At 40.5% G+C, this 13011-nt stretch overlaps 1 long non-coding RNA gene across 3 annotated transcripts; it reads right to left on the bottom strand.

The window, feature by feature from the left end:
- Positions 1 to 2084: 2084 nt before the first annotated feature.
- Positions 2085 to 5736, bottom strand: LOC118965503 (uncharacterized). Of its 3 annotated transcripts, XR_005052841.2 has the most exons (3): positions 5345 to 5736; positions 5131 to 5200; positions 2085 to 4331 (listed from the first exon to the last, which is right to left on the bottom strand). It is a non-coding gene; the product is annotated as an uncharacterized LOC118965503 (long non-coding RNA). The 3 variants fall into 3 exon arrangements; XR_016497693.1 differs by having other exon boundaries at positions 5131 to 5736; XR_016497694.1 differs by having other exon boundaries at positions 2085 to 3003; positions 5131 to 5736.
- Between the last annotated feature and the right edge of the window lie 7275 nt (positions 5737 to 13011).

Here is a 13011-nt window from a genome sequence, read left to right as displayed (position 1 = left end):
TCCTCGGTATACACATACATACACGCGGACAAACTGAAATGGTCCACCCACACAGACAGTGTAGTGAAGAAGGCGCAACAGTGCCTCTTCAACCTCAGGAGGCTGAAAAAATGTGGTTTGTCACCTAAAACCCTCACAAACTTTAACAGATGCACAATCGAGAGCATCCTGAAGGGCTATATCACCGCCTGGTACGGCAACTGCACCACACACAACCGCAAGGCTCTACAGAGGATGTGCGATCTGCACAAAGCAATACCAGGGGCAAACTACCTTCCCTCCACGACACCTACAGCACCCGATGTCACAGGAAAGCCAAAAAGATCATCAAGGACAACAGCCACTGGAGCCACTGCTTGTTCACCCCGCTACCATCCAGAAGGCGAGTTCAGTACAGGTGCATCAAAGCTGGGACGAGAAACTAAAAAACAGGCCATCAGACTGTTAAACAGCCATCACTAACACAGAGAGGCTGCTGCCTACATAGACTCTAAATAATTGGCCACTTGAATAAACTGATCACTAGTCACTTTAATAGTTTACATACTAATCTCATATGTATATACGGTATAAAATACAATCTATTGCATCTTGCCTATGCTGCTTGGTCATCGCACATTCATATATTCATATGTACATATTCTTATTCCATCCCTTTAGATTTGTGTGTATTTGGTAGTTGTTGTGTAATTGTTATATTACTTGTTAGATATTAGTACACTGTCGGAAGTAGAAGCACAAGTATTTCGCTACACTCGCACTAACATCTGCCAACCATGTGTATGTGACCAATAACATTTGATTTGGATGAGGTAGTCACCAGGAATGCATTTCAATTATAGGTGTGCTTTCTTAAAAGTTCATTTGTGGAATTTCTTTCCTTAATGCATTTGAGCATAATGCGTTTCAGCATACTCACTGTTTATTATCTATGCCTAGTCACTCTACAACTAACCTGTACCCCCGCACATGGACTCGGTACCGGTACCCCCTGTATATAGCCTCGTTATTGTTATTTACTGTAGTAGGTTCAAGGGTATGGGGTTTCCACGTCACAAAGTTCAATAACCAAACACGCACAAGGAACACAACTAGAATGCCAATGGAGAGTTTATTAGGGAGTTTTGCACACTGGGGAAAAGGGGGGAATTCACCAACCATTTCACAGTCCACAAGCAGTTATCGTTGTCTGTTCCGTTCCCCAGGGGTAATCCTAAAACTTGGGTCCTCAGCCAAACTGGTTTGGTTCACAGTGGGCGTAATCAGACAGTCCAGGTCACAACGGGTAATCACACAGCTATTTCTTTCTCTTCTCACGCTCTTCATACCACACACTTCCCTCTTCATTCTCTGCCCCTTTGTGCATGTTGCTTCCTCTTTCATCCCCAAGCACTCCCTGGCTTAATGGTCCACAGGCTCGCCACGTTGGGGAAGGAAGTCCATATAAGGATCGGGGGTGGAGCCAGGTAAGGTATCTCCCTTCAATCATCACTCCCCTCACCTCTCCTTGCTGTCTGCCACAATTTGTGTTACTTTTTGACTGATTAGATTTTTTTACTTTAGTTTATTTAGTAAATATTTTATGAACTGTTTCTTTAACTGCATGGTTGGTTAAGGGCTTGTAAGTAAGCATTTCAAGGTAAGGTCTACTACACCAGTTGTATTCGGCGTATGTGACAAATAAAATTAGATTTGATTTGAAACCTTCTTCCATCCCCTTTCTCTGGCTTAGCTAGCCACTGGTTACACTTATCTAGCTAGTTAGCAGAGCAGAATATCAAAACATGATTTTGTATTACTTAGCCTAGATAATTGTTTGTACAGTATGTCAACTTTGGTGTCTATTTCAGACCGTATGGTATTTAAGGATGAGCATAAGAGCATTAAAAGGGGAGAAGACCACTATAAGCCTGGCCATGTAGAGAAGTGCAGCGATAGTGAGGGGCAATTTACTGGTTTGATCAGTCCCAGCATGAGGGATATATGATTGATACAATATGCCAAGTGATACAATCCCAAGTTATCAAGTAAAATAAAAATTGAACTTGTGAAAATTACAATTCATAAAATATTCTACAGCTGTAATGTCATCAATCAAATCAAATGTAATTTATACAGCACATTTCTTACAACAAATGCATTTCAAGGTGTTCACAGCAATGCATTGAAAGGCATGTGTGACTTAACATCCTTCCTCTTGGCAGGTCTCTGTAGGTGACCAGGAGATTCTCTCTACCACATGTAAATTCCTCCGTGCAGATCATATGTGTAGCCATGCATGCTATTTTAGCAGTTCACAACATTGGCCATACAGATGTGGAATGTGAGTGGAGAAAGCCAGCCGTGCCCAGCCAGGTGCAGACAGTTAGTGATGGACCTGTACCCGGCTGAAGACTACAACCCTCTGTCCCGAGAGCCTACTGATGAGGATCTTCAGTGGCTAAGAAGCCATCTCCGGGCCAGGTTCAGTGGAATGGCAAGTCTCCTTGAACTTGAGCTCGAACAACCGCTACCCTCCTTGTTGTCCCTGTCTATCTCGGACATTGTTGAAAAACAAGGGCACCTGGGGCATGCAGGCATCCTGGCTGGCATGGCACTGTCGGTGGAGCAGCAGGAGGCTACACGGCAAGCAAGAGTTGGACAGCGCACCAACCCCAACTGGCACACCATTTAGGAGAGGGAGGTTGAAGACCATCCTCACTGGAACAAGGTCCAAGGTCAGCTCCACATCACCGGAAGGGACATCTGCTTCTTCGTTGAGTAGACCACCAAAGACTCCATCACCGTCCCCATCCAGCGTGACAACCTCTGACAGACTAATTTTGTTCCTCCTGTCAGTGCCTGTTTTCAGGGAAGCTAATGTTCCAAATATATTCCACATAGTTCATACACACACTAGGCTCCCAGAAATGGGAATTTATATCTATGATGTTCAAATGATTTCTTACTTCCTGTGTCTTACTTGCTGAAGGCCCCAGTCATCCCTGCCTGTACCTGACATTGCTGAAAAATACATGAACAATTTAATAAAGATTATACACAAACAATAGGCTCCTAGAATAGGTTACATTTCATTCAAGTCTTTCTGAAAGCAGCCAACTAAAGTAATTAGTTAACTAAAGTAAGCTCAATCACAAAGGCTGGTCTGAGTTCATCTCCACACATTCAGTAGTACAACACAATTCACATTGCATTTTATCATGGGCACAGTGGTAATTATTATCTGAGATGTTTAAATGATGTCTTAGACAAACCAAGAGGTGTAATGGGTTTGCAAAAATATGTTGCATAAAGTTTACTTCATTATTCTAAGTTTGATATTTTTTCTGCACCAGGGATAGTGTACACAGACGTTTCGGCTGTACAGCGTTCTTCAATGTGTAGGTACAATTTTCTTTCATTCAAAACAGCCTTTGTAAAGAACAGGTGAGCATCTGGTACTTCTAATCAGGGTTGCCACTTATCTGCCAATCAGGTACGCGGTCTACCTGTATACAAATTAGTCACAAAAAGATAGAGTTATAGGGTACGGAAGCACGAAGGGCAACTCCCAAATCAAACGCCCCAGGTGTCCGCTCACCTAAATACATCATATCAGTTCATGAGAGAGCCCACCACAAAGGACATCAGGCACAGCCGTTCATAAATATGTGGGGCCAACTCATAAACAATATGCACAATCTGATATGGACAGCAAATTACTCCAGAGAGAAGCCATGTGTACATATAAATTACATTCTGTATCTCAACATGGTTTAAATAAAATATTTTATTTCACCTCCTTCCTATAAGCCACATTTATACAAGAACAATGTCTATCAGATTTTGTATGTCATTTATTTTAAACATTTTTATTTCACCTTTATTTAACTTGGCAAGTCCGTTAAGAACAAATTCTAATTTACAATAACGGCCTACCAAAAGGCCTCCTGCGTGGATGGGGTCTGGGATTAAAAATAAAATGAGTTGGCCCCCATATTTATGGGTTGAGCCTGATTTTCCGCATGTCATGTCTAAAACATGGGGGAAAGGGAAAACAAAGACATTTGGTCACTGGTTCTGTAGGTCTTTTTCAATGCTGTATCACCATTTTTATCTGGACACAAAACCCATTGTTTATCATAACACAAACCCAGCTTGGACAATGTGACAAGTGGTCCCTCAACACCCAATCCTCATTGTTCATTCTTGTTTCCTAATCAACAGTTCTGGATTTTCCTCTTTTGGCATGGTGGATGAGCTACTTTTTCTGGAAATACAGGGCCATTTCTCTTTCCCACTGGAAAATGGCAGCTGCAGGCCTGAGTCACTGGGTTTCCAGGTCCTCTCATCTGAAATAAAAAAAAAATATTTAAAAATGTTTTTAACTTTTGCTAGCTAGCTAAGCTGATTACTAAATGGGAACATCTGTATTACAATACCACAACCCACAGACTTGACTATAGTAACGGTAAATAGACTGGGCTTTGCGCAACTAAAATCCCTTCTATGTGAATGGACATTTCTGTTGAGATGGAGGAATTATCTGGAATGCTCAACTAGATGATCAGGACAGTCTAGGGTACTATTTGTCCGAAGAGGTGACATATTGCGATGAGCTACTACTGTACTTCTGATTCTAATTCTCAAGAAGAAAGTTAAAACCCTCAGCCGCGAGGTCACTGAGGAGGACCGTCTGAAAGGGACTGGCATGCAGGGATGAAACATAAGGATTTTGCGCACTGGCCATCAGACCACAACTTCTAATAGCCCAGGTAACCTTCAGTTCCTAAATCTGTGGCTTGCAATGTTTGTAAAGGCAAAATTTCACTGCTGTGTCAGGCTAGTTTGGCACGTTTTCTACTAGCCATTTCACGGCTGTGTCAGGCTAGTTTGGCACATTTTCTACTTGCCATTTCACAGCTGTGTCAGGCTAGTTTGGCCCATTGTCTACTAGTCTGAAAAGTACTAGCCTTGGGCTAGCTTAATTTCCATGCCTGCTGACATGTAGAACTGATTTCACAGGTCATTTGATTAGTCATGTAGAACAGATGCACTCATGGAACAAAACCAATAGTTTTTTCTATGGGAAAACATTGAGCCCAAAAGTCCTTTGTGAGCTAGCTAGACAGCTAGCTAAAGTTAGCTCACCATTCATGTAGTCAAACTTTTCCACATGGTCACATCTTCCCACATCTTGGAATCTCCCTCCTACACACTGCTGTGGCATGCCCATACATAAACGTGACACGTAAAACACAGCAGTGTATTCGGCACAAAAGTTAACAGCATAACTCGTATATCCTAACATTACTTTGCCAGGTGAAAACTCTAAATCAAAGCTCAAAAGAACAGACTGTATCACCTGTTTCACCACACTCTCCGCCAGGTCTGCGTCACAAATATCAAGAATCTTCCAACACCAGGAATCTTAAATTGCTCCACCGCTACCCCTGAACTCACTCCCTTCAATGGTGCCCTGTACCTAAGCAAGATACAGGCCTTTCCCCAAGTTGCGTCGCACGGAAAGCCTTCTCTCTCTGATCTGAAGAGACAGAATTCGAACTGGCGTCCGGCTCACTCTTCCTCGACATACCCTCTCCCTTTTTATTGCTATCTTCAACAGATTAAAACCGATCCTCTGCCTCCCTCAGTCTTTTCAACCTTCATGCTCTTTCACATTCTTTCACTTTTCCAAGCCAAAATCTATTTTTAGCCTCCTCAAGAGACATGCCAAGCCCTGTACACCTTCCACTTCAAACTCTCTTTTGAGATTAATGAGCTTGAGTGAGCCCTAGGGGCTGTCAAGACAGGTGAGATGGACGTCATTACCTTAATTCTGTCTCTGGTTATCGTGGTAATTTCAGCGCATTTTATATTAGGGGGAAATTACCCAAATGCTCCTAGATGCATAAAATGATCGATCCTCTTGTTCGGTAAATCTCCTCTGACTTTCATCTCTCAACCCAGAGATAAGGTAACAGATATCAGGTGGTTGGGCTCTATGCTATTCAAGCCTATATTTGATTATTTCTCTGAATATGATGAATTCGGCTCTATGAACTAAATGTTTATTTTTTCGAATGCGACAGATGTGAGTTTGACCCATATACTGTAGGCACATCTCTGAGATGTGATGGTGTCAACAAGATCTTGTCTGATGTTGATCATTATATTTACAGTTTGTTTTGTAGTTTCTACAGTGATCTAGCTTCTGCATCCCTGTGATATCCATCCATTGTCTCTTTCACTATCACACACAAACACACACATTTGTATTGAGCCAACTCAGGTTAGCCAAATTCAAAATCAATTGCTGAATACCTTCTTGTAGAGTTTTTGAGGGTAAATATTTGCCTCAGTGTCACGCCCTGGTCTTTATATTTTGTGCTTTCTTTATTATTTTGGTCAGGCCAGGGTGTGACATGGGTTTATTTATGTGGTGTGTTTGTTTTCGTAGGTATTGGGATTGTGGTTTAGTGGGGTTCTCTAGCAAAGTCTATGGCTGTCTGAATTGGTTCTCAATCAGAGGCAGGTGATTATCGTTGTCTCTGATTGGGAACCATATTTAGGCAGCCATATTCTTTGAGTGTTTCGTGGGTGATTGTTCCTGTCTCTGTGTTTGTTTTGCACCAGTATAGGTTGTTAGGTTTTCGTGTTACATTTATTGTTTTGTATTTGTTCATGTTTATATTTTATTAAACATGTATCAAGAATACCATGCTGCATTTTGGTCCGACTCTCTTTCACCTAAAGAAAACCGTAACACTCAGATAGGTCTGACTATAGATACAGTATATAGATAGAGGATCAGCAGATATTGATGTGGACATATACAGGTATCAAATCAATCAAAATATTATTTGTCACATGCTTCGTAAACAACAATTTACGTAAGTATTCAGACGCTTTGTTATGAGACTTGAAATTGAGCTCAGGTGCATCCTGTTTCCATTGATCATCCGTGTATATACAGTGGGCTCCAAAATTACTGGCACCCCTGACTGGCAATGCACAAACAATGCTTTAAACAAATATAAACAATATAATTATAGAGAGAAACTCAAAATACCAACATGTGAGAAATACTGTACTTTATTCATGTTTCAATGGAACCAACCACAATGATTTATTGATTGAATTAAAAATCTATGTCCTCCAATTCAAGGTTTCACAATTAATGGCACACTTAAAGATTATTGTAAATAACATCTACCAAAATTAAACCACAAATTAAATTCCACTTATTTAAGTTTATCTAAGTCATAAGGAACTATATTACATCACTTCCTGTTTCACTAGGGTATAAAAATGAGGTAACAGACATGCAATATCCCGCTGTCATCCAACACCATGAAGAAAACAAAAGAACTGGCAGTTCAAAAGAGACGGTCATAGACCTTCATAAATCTGGTAATGGCTACAAGAAGATCCACAAACAATTGAATATACCACTGAGCACTGTCAGGGCAATTATAAAAAATTCAAAAGGTATGGAACAGTTGAAAACCTCACGGGTAGAGGACACAAATGCATTTTGCCCTCCAGGATAGGGAGGAGGATGGTGAGAGAAGCAACAAAATCCCCAAGAATCACTGTGAAAGAATTGCAGGCCTTGGTGGCGTCTTGGGGACACCAGGTTTCAAAAAGCACCATCAGACGCCACCTCCACAAACACAGGCTCTTTGGAAGGGTTGCCAGAAGAAAGCCCTTTCTGACCCCAAGACACAGACGCAAGCGCTTGGAGTTTGCCAAACTTCATTTAAATTATGACTGGAAGAAGGTGCTCTGGTCCGATGAGACCAAAATTGAATGTTTTGGTCAGATACAGCATCAGCATGTTTGGCGTCGAAACAGAGATGCATACAAGGAGAGGCTCCTCATACCCACGGTGAAATATGGAGAGGGGTCGGGGATGTTTTGGGGCTGTTTTTATTCCAGAGGTCCAGGGGCACTGGTTAAGATTGATGGCATAATGAATTCCACCAAGTATCAGGCAATTTTGGCTGACATTCTGGTTGCCTCTGCCAGAAGGCTGGGACTTGGCCGTAGGTGGACTTTCCAACAAGACAATGACCCGAAGCATACCTCAAGATCCATACAGAAATGGTTCTGTGATAACAAAATCAGTGATCTGCCATGGCCATCTCAGTCACTGGACCTCAATCCAATCAAAAACCTGTGGGCTGAGTGGAAGAGGGGTGTTGATGAGCGCAAACCCAATAATGTGAAGGATCTTGAAAGGATCTGCATAGAGGAATGGTCCAAAATCCCTCCAAATGTGTTCCTTAACTTTGTCAAACATTACAGGAAAAGACTCCATGCTGTTATCCTTGCCAGAGGTGGTTGCACTAGGTACTAAATGAGGAGTCCCAATAATTATGAAACCTTGATTTTGGTTACATTTCTTTTGTATTAAATAATTGTATGATTTTGGTTCCATTGAAACATTAATAAAGTACAGTATTTCTCACATGTTGGTATTTTGAGTTTCTCTCTAATTATATTGTTTAGAAAAATGTAAGTATTGTTTGTGCATTGCCAGGCAGGGGGTGCCCACTGTATATGTACAGTTGAAGTTGGAAGTTTACATACATTTAGGTTGTAGTCATTAAAACTTGTTTTTCAACCACTCCACAAATGTCTTGTTAACAAACTAACTAAAATTGTGTTACGACAAACTAACTAAAGTCGGTTACGACATCTACTTTGTGCATGACACAAGTAATTTTTCAAACAATTGTTTACAGACAGATTATTTCACTTATAATTCACTGTATCACAATTCCAGTGGGTCAGAAGTTTACATACACTAAGTTGACTGTGCCTTTAAACAGTTTGGAAAATTCCAGAAAATTATGTAATGTATGTAAACTTCTGACCCACTGGGAATGTATTCTTATTCATTCCTTGTATAAGGTAATTGTTGTGAAATTGTTAAGTTAGATTACTTGTTGGTTATTACTGCATTGTCAGAACTAGAAGCACAAGCATTTCGCTACACTTGCATTAACATCTGCTAACCATGTGTATGTGACAAATCAAATCAAAAAAGCTGAAAAAAATCATTCTCTCTACTATTATTCTGACATTGCACATTCTTAAAATAAAGTGGTGATCGTAACTGACCAAAAACAGGGCATTTTTACTAGGATTAAATGTCAGGAATTGTGAAAAACTGAGTTTAAATGTATTTGGCTAAGGTGTTTGTAAACTTCCGACTTCAACTGTACAGTTGAAGCCGGAGGTTTACATACACTTAGGTTGGAGTCATTAAAACTAGTTTATCATCCACTCCACAAATTTCTTGTTAACAAACTATAGTTTTGGCAAGTCTGTTAGGACATCTACTTTGTGTATGACACAAGTCATTTTTCAAACAATTGTTTACAGACAAATTATTTCACTTATAATTCACTGTATCACAATTCCAGTGGGTCAGTATTTTCCATACACTAAGTTGGCTGTGCCTTTAAACAGCTTGGAAAATTCCAGAAAATTATTTCATGGCTTTAGAAGCTTCTGATAGGCTAATTGACATAATGTGAGTCAATTGGAGGTGTACTTGTGGATGTATTTCAAGGCCTACCTTCAAACTCTGTGCCTCTTTGCTTGACATCATGGGAAAATCAAAAGAAATCAGTCAAGACCTCAGAAAAAAAATTGTAGACCTCCTCAATTCTGGTTCATCCTTGGGAGCAATTTCCAAATGCCTGAAGGTACCACTTTCATCTGTATAAACAATAGTACGCAAGTACAGTGCCCCAAAACATCACTGCTCTAGAGGAGATCTGCATGGAGGAATGGGCCAAAATACCAGCAACAGTGTGTGAAAACCTTGTGAAGACTGACAGAAAACGTTTGACCTCTGTCATTGCCAACAAAGGGTATATAACAAAGCATTGAGATACACTTTTGTTATTGACCAAATACTTATTTTCCACCATAATTTGCAAATAAATTCATTAAAAATCCTACAATGTGATTTTCTGGATTTTTTTTCTTCTCATTTTGTCAGTCATAGTTGAAGTGTACCTATGATGAAAATTACAGGCCTCTCTCATCTTTTTAAGTGGGAGAACTTGCACAATTGGTGGCTGACTAAATACTTTTTTGCCCCACTGTATAAACATCATGGGACCACGCATCCGTCATACCGCTCAGGAAGGAAACGTGTTCTGTCTCCTAGAGATGAACGTACTTTGGTGCGAAAAGTGCAAACCCTGAAAGGCCGCTCAGCAAGGAAGAAGCCACTGCTCCAAAACTGCCATAAAAAAGCCAGACAACGGTTTGCAACTGCACATGGGGACAAAGATTGTACTTTTTGGAGTAATGTTCTCTAGTCTGATAATGTGTCCACCTGCAGCAACAAAAATAGAACTGTTTGGCCATAATGACCATCGTTATGTTTGGAGGAAAAAGGGGGGGCTTGCAAGCCGAAGAATACCATCCCAACCGTGAAGCACAAGGGTGGCAGCATCATGTTGTGGGGGTGCTTTGCTGCAGGAGGTACTGGTGCACTTCACAAAATAGATGGCATCATGAGGTAGGAAAATTATGTGGATATATTGAAGCAAAATCTCAAGACATCAGTCAGGATGTCAGTCAGTTACACCAGCTCTGTTACACTGACTCAGTTACACCAGCTCTGTCAGGAGGAATGGGCCAAAATTCACCCAACTTATGTGGGAAGCTTGTGGAAGGCTCCCTGTAACTGGCTGTGCACTGAGGTTGTTCCCTGCTGTGATGAGTCACCTACTTGGGATGTGTAACTCTTCTGACCCTCCTTTTACCATGGAGCAGTTCAAGGAAAAGTTTGCCTTTCATGACAAGGGCTTTGAGTATGGTTACCAGACATGTTCCTCAGTTCAGCGTTGATCCCTTCCTGGTTAGTCTGGTGATGTTTCTGTCTGCAAACTAGCTGGCAGCTGACTGGAGTGGAGTAGGATGCACATTACAGTGTACAATTACAGTAGAACTGCTTAGGTCTAATATACGACAATATCAATTGGACCAATGTACTGTATATTTATATTGGACCTAAACCCTGGCTAATCTTAGTCAAATGGTACCATTTACAGTATGTTTATGCCATCTGCCCACGAGAGATTATGCCCTGGCTAATATTAGTTTGGTCACATGGAAAGATACACAGACAAACCCAATTCACCCCATTCTCATGGAAGCAGTATAGAGTTCATGTACTAAGGTGCTCGTTGGACTACATGCTTATAGCAAATCTCTGGAGATTGAGGGCAAAATGTCTGTGTAGAGATGTACAGTAGGCTCATCTCAGCATAAACAAGGCAGTCTGACCAGAATGTTGATATAGGTGAAAAGCCAACTTTATTGACATAGCGTTGATGTGGTACTCATGTTGTACAAGGGAACCTTGGAATCCAAGGCTTCAATATTTGAGTGAACAAAATTGAATTTTGAAAGGCTGGTCATGCGAAACTAGGTACAAGGCAACTACAGCACTGTATTTCTGAATATAGTTGTATTTTGGGGGCAGGGAATGGGCCAGTTCAAAATGGTGGCTTCTGTCCCTATTGGGGAACATGCTGGTCAAAGCAAAGGATGATGAGACATCCAGTGAAACAGGCAACAGGGTGAGTCCCATCTTTGAATAGAGAAAACAGTTTTACATTTTGGATGCTTGTACCAGGATTCTATTGAAATTCTGATTCATTTGCATCCTGGACATTTGACATTCAATCGTCAATTAACTCAACAGTTGGTCTAACTGATAGAAGAATTTGTATGTTTAAGATAATGACTAAATTATTCCACCCTGAACCCATATAATTGTATGAAGTGTGTTAAGAGTCATAATCCAATAATGTGTGTGACTAGGCCATTGTGCTACTATTTCACAATATGAGCTGGGTATAGTTGAGACATTCAAGGACAACTGAATTGTCGACTTGTGATAACGGTGAAACTAATAACTGGAAAGAGGCCTCCCCACCCTAGGGAGGAGAAAAAACAGTTTGAAATGGCTAGGCTTGCGGAAGATGATGAAACATGTTGCAGAAGGGTGATAAACAATGTATGTGAACTTTGGAAGAATACAGCCCACCTAAAGAGAGGTGGAGTTTCTACTGATGTGAGTTCATTTGTGTGTGTGCGTGCTATAAAAAGATATTGTTCTCATTTTGAAGACAGAGCGCTCTCTGAATATAGTATTGATCTATTGCAGAATCTGAGACTTTGTCTAATTCTTCATTAACCAGAGCCTTACATCCTCTGGGAATTGGTCAAAGCTATAAAATTGTTCAGTTAGAACATTGGGATAGAAATTCTCGTGACACTAACTTCACGTTATTTTATGTTAATAATTTCACCAAGGTTGTCTTTTGTAGATGGATGTAATGATACTTTATGGGAGGAGATGCACTTTGGCAGTTGTCCCAGTTGGGAAATGAATCATGACGTCACTCGCTCATTGTCATCCACAAAGATTATCCATACCTCTGATTGATGAAAGGTCATTGGACCAGGTGAAATCTGTCCCAGACAGCTAAGATAGATAGCTGCTCACAAAATGTTAGTGCTGTTCCTGGCCAGCATACATACTGGTGTTGTAAAAGTAGTATAGTATTTGGCCCTATGTATAATGACTATCAAATACCTGTATAGTGAATCTTCCAAGGGGATGGAATGTATAATATCTGTTGTATTTAGACTTAACTTATTGGAAATGATGGTTGTCTTTTTGTAGACATTACCACCACACCTTGTCACCTTAATCACAGACAAATTCCTGCCCAACTATGGATTACTGATGTTATGTGCTTGCCAATGCAATTCCAGTGAGTACTTTTTTAAATTATTACCACTGATGAGTGGGAGCATCAAGATTATGATTTTTTCTGATAGTTTACTTTACAACTACAGTGCCTTCAGAAAGAATTCAGACCCCTTGACTTTTTCAACAATCTGTTACGTTACAGCCTTATTCTAAAAAATGTTTTTTTTTTATCCATCTACACAAAATACCCCATAATGACAAAAAAAAAAAAGATTTTA

Source organism: Oncorhynchus mykiss, chromosome 8, assembly GCF_057628025.1.
Source record: "Oncorhynchus mykiss isolate SJ-2025 chromosome 8, ASM5762802v1, whole genome shotgun sequence".
Lineage (NCBI taxonomy): Eukaryota > Metazoa > Chordata > Actinopteri > Salmoniformes > Salmonidae > Oncorhynchus > Oncorhynchus mykiss.
This window is presented reverse-complemented; position numbering and strand designations above follow the sequence as displayed.